At 46.8% G+C, this 12,922-nt stretch overlaps 1 protein-coding gene across 3 annotated transcripts in view; it reads left to right on the top strand.

Moving 5' to 3' along the window:
* Window positions 1-12,922, top strand: part of LOC310777046 (NLR family CARD domain-containing protein 3-like) — a 126,683-nt gene that overhangs the window by 73,755 nt on the left and 40,006 nt on the right. The window lies entirely within an intron of this gene.

Raw genomic sequence — 12,922 nt, 5'->3', positions numbered from 1 at the left:
ATGTGGTTTCCTCATTGGTTGTACTGTATTTTTATTGTTTTATTGCATCTGTAGTGATGGTGTCATTTGGTTGACTGCTACATTTTAATGTTTGTTTTCTGGATTTCTCTGTGTGTCATCACACCCTGAAGAAGGTGCAAGCCGACACGCGTTGGTGTATTTTAATGATTCAAGCCCATTAAATTAAACGCCTTTTACATTTTCAAACCTCCTTGAGTGCCTGGACCTGCATTTTTATGCCCTTTTGGTTATGAGTCTTCCTCTCCATTTGATTCATTTTCCTTTCCAAGAGCACCGGTGGTTTGAGGGACTCAAAACGATATTTTCTCCCCCGAGGATGGCGAAAGCGGCAGGTCATGCCTTTGCCACCCTGGGAAAAAAAGATATTGCCTACAGTTTTCGAGTCTAGCAAGCTAGGTAGCTACCATTTGTTTTGTAAGAGGCGGAGTGTTTCGGGGGATGCTGCTCTAGCTGTGGTATACGGTAAATACCACAGCTGCGAACCAATAAGATTGCTTGATTTGTGTCTTTTTGTTGTTTGTCTGTGTTTTATGTCTGTCTCTGTTATGTTTTATGTTCAGAGGTTGGCCCTGCTCCGGTTGAGTGAACGCTGGCGCGTTTGGCTGCCGCTGCTCTCTGGTTGCTGTGGCCAACACCCCGGCCCCCCCTTCCTTTCCTTTTGTTGTTTGTCTGTGTTTTCTCTCTGTCTCTGTTATGTTTTATGTTTGACCCATGTATTGTGTAAAGCGACTTTGAGTTCTTGAAAAGCGCTATATAAAATAAATGTATTATTATTATTATTATTATTATTTAGGGCTGTCAGCGTTAACGCGTTAATCGCGCGCTAACGCGCGGCGATCATAACGCGCGCCGATCATAACGCGTTATTTTGTTTTAATCGCGTTAATCGCATGCCGCTATTTTGTCCCTTCACGCACCCGTACTTGTAGTCAAGCAGTTCGGTTTCCTGTCTCCTGCTTGTGCAGGCGAGAACGACAGCAATACGCTTTTAACTCATTCATGGCCAAAGACGTCTTTGACGTGTTATCAGGAATAGCCCAGAGGGCCAATGACGTGTTTGACGTGTTTTTGTTTTTATTAGTGCAGCGCGTAGTTCAAAGACTTCCCCAGCCTGTGACATGTTATCAGGTCCCTAGCCTCAAAGACAAAGCAACAACACGCGATCAAACACATACCGCAGCTGTTGTTTTGAAATGAGCAGGAGGAAAAACAGAAAACAGAGAAACGCGCTTCCTTGTTGCAGAGGAGAAACGCCATTGAAACGCCCCTCGGCGCGCTGCACGAGCTGGTCGGCTTGCTGCAGGGCAGCGGACATCGATCAGTTGTTCGCGGTAGTCAAATCCGTGACCAACATGATCGATCCTGGTCCCTGGACCCCGTTCCTGTGTGCCACCCCGAAAGAGACGAGACGGAGTCACAACTTTGTGAGCAGCAGGAGAACAGCAGCCTCGCCACAGAAATGGCTTTCACACAGAGCCAAGCAGCACGGCCACTTTCCTGTCGAGGGCGAGGAAGACTGGACTCCAATGCGACAGGACCCGGATGATCTCGCGGTAAGGAGTGTGTGTGTGTGTGTGTGTGTGTGTGTGTGTGTGAGAGAGACTACACTGATCTCTGCATTCTATTCTATGATCACACTCACTCACACTGAGTAAACTGTATTGTTGAATGTAAAAAAAGCACTTCATGTATATATATATATATATTTATTTTGTCATTTGTGTCATAACGAATAATATTTACATGTCTGATGTCAATACAGTTCAAAATAAAAGAATTGAGAGCGAGTTCTGCCTGAGATTGTGTCTTTTACAAAAATGGCCTTTTCTGCTGTTTCTCTTCTCAGAGAGACCTTTTTGGTGAAAACAGGGTGTATATAAATGGCTATAAGTAGAGTACAGAACATGCTAAAAGCTCACTTTTTCTTTCCTGGTGAACCCAGAGACGTACATCTTCATTTTGAGGTATTGCAAATCACTTTGGTGCTAATAGATAATTTACTGTGGGTCTTGAAAGATGACCAACAATTATGAAAATCTTTGGCCTGTGCTAAATATTGGCAGTCCTAAACTGGCCATGAATGAGTTAAATGGCTCGTTTTACTTCCCAAATGGCACAGTGGATAAGTCGAGAGCCGTAGTTTGCGCCTTGTGTAAAACGGAATTAAAATATCACAGAAGTATCGAGTTTGAGGCGAGCGATCACCTAAAAGTAGCTAGCGGCCAGCTAGCAGCCAGCTAGTTAGCGCGAGACTCGTCACTCATTCTTCCTTCAGAGTCTCGGATGCGCGGGTCCTCTAACGGTTAGAGGACCCGCGCATCCGAGAAGCCAATGGCTTCACGCGATATACACCTTATCAATACACAGTTTCCAATACCGAGCCATTATTCACATGGAAGTGCCAAAGTTTTTAGCTCAGATACAGCCTTCTTCGGCTGTGTCATTTTGGGTTTCGACTGCTCCACAGCGCCGCCGCCGGAAGTATCGGTTCTGGAGCGTTCTGGAGTGTTTACAATTATTGTGCATTGTTTTCTATTCAATTTTGTGACCTCCTGTCTACATTGCACTTCTATTGAAATGAAAATAAATCTAAAATTCAAGATCACAAAGTACATTTCTTTGCATTCATTTGATTCCCAATCACGACACACTGGTAATAATGATTAATATCTAATTAAAAATGCTTTGCAATGCAAAATATAGCATTTTAAACATGCGATACAAAGATGTGATTAATCGCGATTAATTATAATTAATCGCACGATTAATCGCGATTAAGAAAATTAATCGTTTGACAGCCCTATTATTATTATTACATTACATTACATTACGTCATTTGGCAGACGCTTTTATCCAAAGCGACTTACAATAACACATTTTTGTCAGCAATAGAGCAATCAACTATGGAGCACAGTCTATGACAGGGGTGCCCACACTTTTTCAGCTTGGGAGCTACTTTTAAAATGACCAAGTCAAAGTGATCTACCAAACATATTTATTTATATATATATACACTGAGTATACAGTGGAAAACAGTGGAACAGTGGAAAAACAGTGGAAACAGTGGAAAAACAGTAAAAAAAAAAAAAACTTTTTTTTTTCTTTCCCTCAATGCCATGCGATCGACCACACTACCTTCGCGATCGACCGGTCGATCGCGATCGACGTATTGGGCACCCCTGGTCTATGACAACTACAAATTCTGAAGGAACAGTGGTACAAGTTTAGGTTAGTAGTTTTGTTTTTTTTTAGAAAGAGAGAGAAAGAAGTTAGATCAAGAAGGGCCCAGATGGAGCCTGAAAAGGTGTGCCTTTAGTCTTTTCCGAAAGATCGGCAGTGATTCAGCTGTCCTGACCGAAGGTGGAAGCTCGTTCCACCATTGAGGTGCCAGGGACGAGAAGAGTCTAGATCGGGATGAGCGACTTTTGAGCCCCCGTAGCGAAGGAGGGGCGAGGCGACCTGCACTGGTGGAGGAGCGAAGGGAGCGCTGAGAGGTTTGGAACCTGACCATAGATTGCAGGTACAGGGGAGCTGACTGGTGTACTGCCCTGTAGGCCAGTAACAGTGTCTTGAATTTGATGCGAGCCGAGATGGGAAGCCAGTGGAGGTCCTGGAAGAGGGGAGTGACATGAGAGAATTTAGGTTGGTTGAATACCAGACGGACTGCAGCGTTCTGAATGAGCTGAAGTGGTCGGATGTCGGTGGCAGGTAGGCCGGCCAGGAGCATGTTGCAGTAGTCCAGGCGAGAGATGATAAGTGACTGGACCAGGAGTTGAGTTGAGAGATTGAGATTGAGATTGAGATTGAGATTGAGAGAGATTGAGAGATTGAGATTGAGATTAACTTTATTGTCACTTCATGGTACAAGTATCACGAGCGAAATTCTGCTTGGTTCGCTCTCAGAGTCGGAGAGCAAAACCGGGTCGCCATTGAACAGCGCCAGCAATTTGGATTGGACAAAGCATATAAATAACTCAGAATTCACATTATTACTAGTTAGAAAAAGTAATAAAGGCACACTTCAATATTATACAATACAGATACATTTGTTGTAAATGTACAGGGTTACCAGCAAAGACAACCCACACCACGACACCAGGGAGGCTGCCATTACAGCGCCGGTTTGGTTCATCGTGGGAGGGAAGGGGGGGTAGGGGGGGGGGGGTGTTGCAAAGCGGGGGGAAGTTGCTGGAGGCGGGGGGTGGGGTTTGCGGGAGGGGGGGGGGTTTGGGGGAGTGCGTGCGTGACCGTGTGTAGGCCTGTGAGTCCTTAGAGTCCATGGGTGTTTGTGTGTGTGTGTAGTCTGAGCCTCCTTCGGCTGAACACAGCGTTTCTGTGGAGATGGCCTCGTCAATTCAGACCAGAGTTCAGGCGTCAGATGTCGGGGCGGGGGGGTGACGTTGGAGACGTAGATTGCACTCAGGGCTTCAGGAGAGTTTTGCTGCTAGTGTCCTTGACATCTTAGCAGGTGGCCAGATTAAATCCGTTTGTTTTGGTTTTCCCCGGTGGGTGTAGGATCAACAACATTCCTCACACGAGTCAATCAGTTCCACCAGCTCAGTGGCCTTGTGGTCTGAGTGTCCGCCCTGAGACTGGGAGGTCGTGAGTTCGATCCCCGGCCGAGTCATACCAAAGACTATAAAAATGGGACCCATTGCCTCCCTGCTTGGCACTCAGCATCAAAGGGTTGGAATTGGGGGGTTAAATCACCATGTGATTCCCGAGCGCGGTGCACGCTGCTGCTCACCGCTCCCCCAGGGGATGGGTCAAATGCGGAGAACAAATTTCACACATTGTGTGACAATCAGTGGGACTTTACCTTTTACTTTACCTTTACACGAGTCAGTCCTGATCCTCGGTTTTAAACACTTCGGCGCAGCGGCAGTGATATCTCCAAGAAGTAATCCATTTTTACGATTCAGATCAGAAATCGCAATAGTCCAAGTACTCACTGCCCCGCTCATCTCGTTTATCGTGACGTGCAGCCTAGGGTCAATGACTGCTGTCTTCCCGTATCCCGCGGCGGTCCCGTCTGGGCAGAGGGGGGGTTCCCCGGACCCCACAATAATTTAGTCGAATTTGTTGAGAGACCAGCCATATAATCCATATTTGTAGTTTCGAAGAGACAAATGCAAGATTGGCTCCAGGTAGCAGAAGCAGAGGGATGAGGGGGAGAGGGAAAGGGAGGGAGGACTGGAGAGAGAAGAAATGCGACCGCCTCCGTTGAAAGCTTGTCCGAAGTTGGAAGATCTGGAGAGTTGCTTCTCTTGTGAGAAAGGGACGGATTTTGCAGATGTTGTAGAGGGAGAACCTACAGGAGCGTGCTGTCGCAGCTATGTTGGCTGAGCAAGACAGCTGGTTGTCAAGGATCACCCCAAGGTTCTTAGCTGTTTGGGAGGGAAGTACAGTGGTGTTGTCAATGGAGATGGAGAGCTCTGCGAGAGGGCAGTCTTTCCCTGGGAGGAAGAGTAGCTCTGTCTTACCAAGGTTGAGCTTGAGGTGGTGGGCAGACATCCAGTCGCCAATGTCTTTGAGGCATGCAGAGATGCGAGCCTCGATTTGAGTGTCGGAGGGGGGGAAGGAAAGGAAAAGCTGGGTGTCATCAGCATAGCAGTGATAAGAAAAGCCATGAGAAGAGATCACATAGGCAAGAGATCTGATATAGAGAAGGAAAAGTAAGGGGCCCAGGACTGAGCCCTGGGGGACACCGGTGGTAAGAGGGCAGGATCTGGAGAGGGACCCTCTCCATAAGACCTGGTATGAGCGGTTCGAGAGATAGGAAGCAAACCAAGAGAGTGCAGAACCTGAAATGCCGAGGTCAGACAGAGTGGAAAGAAGGATTTGGTGGTTGACTGTATCGAAGGCAGCAAGAAGAGCTGTCTCAGTGGAGTGAGAAGCCTTGAAACCAGACTGCAGGGTCCAGGAGGTCATTCTGGGAGACAGAGAGAGAAAGTTGTTCGGACGCTGCTCGTTCGACGGTTTTGGAAAGGAATGAGAGAAGAGAGACAGGTCTGTAGTTCTGAATAGCAGTAGGGTCAAGGGAGGGTTTCTTAAGCAGAGGCTTGACTCTTGCAGTCTTTAGAGCAGGCGGAACAAGACCAGAGGACAGAGAGGAGTTTATGAAGGTAGTGAGGAAGGGAGATATGTCAGGTGAGATGGTTTGGAGGAGAGAGGAAGGGATAGGATCGAGGGGGCAGTAAGTGGCTCGGTTCGAGCTGATGAGTTTAAGCACTTCATCGGGAGAGAGGGGAGGGAAGGAAGGAAATCCAGGGACAGGGGGCCGAGAAGCAGGATTGGAGTCGGGAGTGTTAGTGAGGGTACCTGGAGGATGGACGGAGGAGCTGATGTCATCCACCTTTTTAGTAAAGAAGGTTACAAAATCATCAGCAGATAGGGGGGGGGGGAGGGAGGGTTGAGGAGCGTCGAGAAGGTGGAGAACAGTTTACTGGTGTTGGATGCAGAGGACTGGATTTCAGAGATGAAGAAGGAGGTTTTTGCTTTGGAGACAGCAGAGGTGAAGTTGGAGTGGATAAGGTGGTAGGAGGAGAGATCTTCAGGGTGATGTGATTTTCTCCATTTTCTCTCAGCTGCCCGAAGCTCTGTTCGATAAGTTTGCAGAGATTCAGTCAGCCAAGGAGCAGGGGGAGAGGATTAGTGGTGAGTGGGCAGAGAGAATCAAGAGCGGAGGAGAGAGAGGATAGAAGAGTGGTGGAAGCCTCGTCAGTGGACAGGAGAGCAAACTGCTCAGCTGAGGGAAGCAAGGAGAGGACAGTAGAAGAGAGGGAGTTAGGTGAGAGAGTTTTTAGGTAGCGTCGGGCAGAGTCCTGCACCGGGTCGGGGTTCCGCGGGGCCCCGCCGGGTACCCGCAAAAAAACGTGGGGGGCGGGTAAAAAATACACTTCTGTAAATTGGTGGGTCGGGCGGCGGGTAAAAATTAACTAAATGCGGACGGGCGGCGGGTGGAACAACGACAACGTATGAGCCATGTATGTTTTTCTGTTGCATTCAGATGGAGGCAGGGGGTGTGTCTGGCAGGGGGGGTGTCTGGCAGCTGGTCTGACTCGAAGAGGAGAAAAGTTTTTGATGCACGTTTTCGCTTTGTTTACATAACCGGCATCGTTTCAAGTATGCGCATACTGTGCAATGTGTGATGCTATATGGACTGCACAAAACATTCAAAACTCAGCTGCGGCCAAGGTGATTGATTGGAGACAATACGAGTGGGACAGATAATATAGTAGGCTAACGTTAGCTTCGACTACAGTCAAACATACACACTGGCTGTTTTCATAGCAACAGACAACAACATGTCATGGATGGATAGCGTGAAAGTGGAGAGGTCTCATCCCAACGTGGATTTACGTTCCTCCAACAGCAATCATAAAGGCAGTATGGATTATACCGGACATATTGGAAATAGCTGGTAAGTCACTTTGCTTGCTGTAACTGTCTGTGTCTGATAGCAGAGCTATCCAGCTGGTTAGTGAGCTAGCAGCTGCTAAAAGCTGACGAGTCTCGGCCAGAAAGACTGCTGTTCGCCTCCCGTGTGAAACGGTGGCAGTTTCGTTAGGTTCACTACAAAATGTTTGCACTGCAGATTAACGGTTATTATATATATGCGGTTCCGGATCGGAGCGCGGGTCTCATGTCTGCGGGGCGGGGTGGGTTGCGGTACTGATTGATCATATGTGCGGGTTCGCGGAGCGGGGTCGGTACTGCACGTCGCGGGGCCGGGCGGAGCCGGGTCTTGAAAATCAGACCCGCGCAGGACTCTAGCGTCGGGTGGTGGTAGAGTGACTGGGTGGTGGGAAGAGGAAGGGGAGGAAGAGGAGTCGCAGTGAGGTTAGAGGTGGAGCAGGATCTGGTGAAGACCAGGTCAAGCACATTCCCTGCTTTGTGAGTAGGAGGAGATTGAGAGAGGTAGAGGTCAAAGGTTAAGAAGAAGTTCAGAGATTGTAAGGTTACTGGCTGGATGTTGAAATCGCCCAGAAGGATGAGTGGAGTACCATCCTCAGGAAAGACGGAGAGAAGGGTGTCCAGCTCGCTCGTCCAGAAAGTCACCAAGCAGACCAGGCCAGCGGTAGATTACCACAATGTTGAGCTTGATGGGTAGGGATACGGCAACTGCATGGGACTCAAAAGATGAGATAGACAGATGAGAGAGAGAGGTGACAGTGTAGGTCCATTTGGGAGAGATGAGGAGACCAGTGCCTCCTAGCCTGGGTAAACCCATCCCCCACGTGACCTGCTCTCAGACCTGTTCTCAGTCACTAGGGTCTGGAATCCCACCATTGTTAAACGATTTCCTGCGGTTGTTGGGCCCCCCCCGATAGACTGCTCCATTATGCAACCGTCATCCAACCAGCTTTGTGGACAGAGCACATGCGCAGTGCAGCAGATGGCGTCATCACTCTGCGACCTTTGTTGTTAGCGCTCGAGCTAACTCACTAGGCTACTGCTAGCAACCACAACCGGAGCGCGATGGCTACTAGCAATGTGAACGATTTTTGCAGGTTGTGTAAGAGAAACCTTTGTTCTAAAGGCAAGTTGGGCAGCTGCAAACCACTCGAGAAGGGGGTATTTCTACGCCTGGAGAGGGTTGGTGTGAAACTACACCAACAGGATAGCAAATCATGTCAGATTTGCCAGAGTCTGACTGAGGTATGTACTTGTAACCTATGTACTAGTGCAGCACGATTAATCTACACTTCCCCCGTGCACTCCCGCAAATAAGTAATGTTATGCGCAGCCAGTTTATCAGATAATTTCGCCGTAAAATGTGTCCAGGTGATGAGAAGCCCCAGCTGCCCGTCCGCTCAGACGCGATTTCGATATAGCGTTTGGTGATCTTTTGATCAACAGACCTCATAACTCTCACTTGAAAATGAGATCTTGATCTCAATGTGATTTTACCTGATTAAATAAAGGTTATATAACGGGGATCTATACTGTTACGTGTGTTTACCAACATCATTAAAATATCATAAATGTATCGCTGTTTTAATCAATGGCTACGTTGCTAGCTAGCTAGCTAGCTAGCCGTAGACCAGCTATGAACCCCAGTTTGGATGCTCACTGCCCGTCCACTAAAACGTGATTTCGATATAACGAATAACGGGGATCTATACTGTTACATGTGTCTACTAACATCATTAAAAGATCATAAATGTAACGCTGTTCCTGGTACTTTAGTTTTAATCTAAGGCTACGTTGCTAGCTAGCTAGCCTGCCTGCCTTGGCAAAACAACACACACACACTACATCTCTCTCTGTCTAGTCACTATAGCCTGGATGACGTTAGCTAATGCTACCCAGCCTTACATTGGCATATGCTGCATTTAGCTTGTGGTATTATGTAGGCTACAGTAATCTTGTATAGCTGGCTAGACAGACGAGTTTATCTGGAATCAGTGTGACAAGATCCCTGCTGCTAGCTTGTCTGCCTTTCTGTGTCAGAGTATCTAGTGTCCAGGTGATCAGCTCTGAAGCCCCGGCTTGTATGGTCCTAAAATCCGATTTCGATAACGCTAGGTGTTATTTTGATCAACAGACCTCAACCTCAACAGCTGTCTCTCCTTCTCTCTCTGGATAGACTCCTGTCATGATCTGTTTATTTTATCACAACTTGCAATGTAAGTACTGACGTCCTCTCTGTTTATTCTTTCAGGTATTAATTCGATACCCTTCCAAACAGACCAGGGTGCCATGCCCCACATCAGCCGCAGGTATTGTGGAGAAGGGCAACTGGTCAGCTGCTGCCAACCTGATGAGGAAACAGGCGTGCTTGTTATGCTGGACACTGAATGCCAGTCTGCAGACTTCATCCTCCGGCGCTGTTCGCCTCAGGACTTGAAGGCCTAACGTTGTACCATGGACTGTATACATTCTGTGCTAATAATGCTAGCATGCTAACATCCTTTTCACACACACACACTGAATATACCGAAATGCTAGATTTGATCATGGACTTAACGCTAATGTTAATCAAAAACGGCCGCAGTCATAACGGTAAGGTGTGTTTGACCTAATTGAAATATTAACGTTAATGCCCTCACATTTCAGCGTGGTTACAGATAAACCTATTTAACGCTAGCTAGCTATAGTAGATTTTTGGAGGCGTTAATGTGAATGTCATGACCTAGTGAGCGTATATAGGATTATACTGTATATTATACATAATCCAGATGTAACCTAGCTATAGCTAGACGTTAAGAGGTTAGCGTGAATGCGACTGAGACCTGACATTACTGAAGTGAATACAAGTGACCTATATTTTTCAATCCTGTCTTTGAATAAAAGTTGTACATTGTGTTATACTTGAAAACCATGTATTTGCTCCCTTATTTGTGTTCACAATTACAACAAATCTGTATGGTTTATCTGTTGGCATTAAACCGTGGTATTTCCTTGGGTGATATTCCATATTTGTCATTAAACCTAGCTGTTCACATCTGCATTTTCTACAAATTGGGCTAAATTTGCAATGATGAATCGAAGCCACGTGAGATATCGCAAGTAGCCTACTTTTATTAAAAAACAAAATAAAATGCAAAGAGAGGTTTCCTTCTCTAACTATTGGTGCGTTCACAAAATATTTACACAATGAGATTTTTTTATAAATAATCATCAATAACGTGGATAATGATGACATCTGCAGCTGCTGGACGAGAGACAGAAGAAACTACCCGAAGATTGGAGCAGAGGACATGACTACAGAGAAACTTAACCGACCAGCACTCTGCTTCAATCAATGAATGCTTATAAATAAACCATACACATGAGAATTTCCGTTAACGTTACAGCATTTAATAACATAAATATGGTGATATCTGGTGGTCGGAAATTACTCTCTCTAGCTACAGTAGGGTAACTGGCTCCTATTGTGTCTTATTATTGTAACGTTTGAATCAGCGTTTCATAACTACAGCAGACCCCATAACGGGGATCTATACTGTTACATGTGTCTACTAACATCATTAAAAGATCATAAATGTAACGCTGTTCCTGGTACTTTAGTTTTAATCTAAGGCTACGTTGCTAGCTAGCTAGCCTGCCTGCCTTGGCAAAACAACACAACAAATTATTTTAATTATGTTAAACCAGCGTTTATCTTCCATAATGCATTAAATCATAATCACAATGCTATGAAGACATTAGCTGATCACCACAGAGCTGCACAGACAAGTTTATCAGATAATTTCGCCGTAAAATGTGTCCAGGTGATCAGCTCTGAAGCCCCGGCTTGTATGATCCGCTAAAATCCGATTTCGATATAGGTGTTATTTTGATCAACAGACCTAGCATCACATCATCATCACTTGAATTTCCTCAACGTAGTTGCATAGCCATATAGCTAGCCATATAGCTAGTAGCTAGCTCGGGAGCTATGCTTTAGAGAGGCCAAATGCTAACGGCTAGGTAGTGCTAAGCCGCTGCAGCTGTTACACGTCATTGACAAAGACGCACTCTCTGATTGGCCGATCACGGCAGGACTGATGTTGGCAGTCACGCCGTCACTCATTGGCTGCGGGTGGCTGCGGGTCTGCGTGGGTCTTTCAATCGCCCCAGCAATCGATTTGAATGGCCCGGGAACTAGACCCTAGTGACTGGGAACAGGACAGGAGTAGCAGTGTTTTCCGGAATGATCCAGGTCTCTGTGAGAGCTAGGAAGTGGAGGGTTTGAGATAGAGCATGAGCCGAGATGGTCTCAGTTTTCTCAACTCATTGAGTGCCAGCCACTTTTGGAAAACGGATGCTCCCAGTGCCAGCCCTTTCAGAGCGTTTTCAGTGATTTCTCGAGGCCCACAGAATATTGTGTGATATTACTATGTAAACAGCGAACACGCACAAAGACGATGAGACTCTATTGTATCATCAGCAAAAAAAAGTTTATTAATATTATTTTCCGTTCTTTAGTTATCAGCCGGAGAAGATAGGTTGATTTCACCAAAAACAGACGTTTCAGACTAGAAGCTGAGATAATGAGCCTTTTGTGAAATGAAGCATTTCAAGCAAATCACTGACTCTGAAGCTAATATTTTCTGACCTGAAACATCTGAACAGTAATTTCCTTCAATAAAACAGCACCCCCACCCCCCTCAACTGCAAACTCCTCCTCCTGGGAGTGTCTCTGGTGGCTCTGCTCGCTCTGCTGCATGTGTCAGGCGACGAATCTCTGCATGGAGCTGGGATAAACTCATCCCCACCAACACACAGCTTGCATGCCAGAGCTGGGAGAAACTCACCCCCACACCAACACACATCCTCCATGCCGGCGGAGCTTGGAGAAACTCATCCCCACACTAACACACAGCCTAACACGCACCCAGCGTCTATTTTCAGAGCTCTCCGTTTTTGTGCGCCAGCTCCCAGCGCGACACCGAAAAGCCAAACCGGACTGCTGAGAATGGTTTGGCCCTTCGGCGTCGGGTGCTGCTTTTCTGGCGGCTAATCGTGTGGATAAACTATGCAGCAGAGACAGAGGGGCTCAGTTGTGGGAGCGGATTGACTGCTCTTCGCAGCTAACGTTAGCTCCAGCCAGAGCAATCTATACGGCTCTGGCTCCAGCATCGGTTTCCGTTTCATCACGGGGCTTCTTCTGCTGTTTTTCCTCACCTTTCTCTAATCTGGAGAGCACTGTCGCCACCTAATGGGTCCGTAAAATAGCTTCTACACATTCGACATCCCCCATACTTTCACAGGAGATGCATTAGGCTTTGATCCACGTCCCACCGTCAAAAAACGCAATTGACGACAATCGTCATCATTGGCACTCTACGTTACTATTTGAATTGACGACGATTGTCGTCATTGGCACTCAATGAGTTAACAGCCGACTGACAGTTCCAGAGACCTCCGGCAATAGTAAAAGGACTAATTGTGCGCTTAGGGTAGGAAAGAT

Source organism: Poromitra crassiceps (assembly GCF_964638095.1).
Source record: "Poromitra crassiceps genome assembly, chromosome: 5".
Taxonomy (NCBI): Eukaryota; Metazoa; Chordata; class Actinopteri; order Beryciformes; family Melamphaidae; genus Poromitra; species Poromitra crassiceps.
Note: the sequence above shows the minus strand (reverse complement) of the source record. Positions and strands in the feature narration are given on the sequence as shown.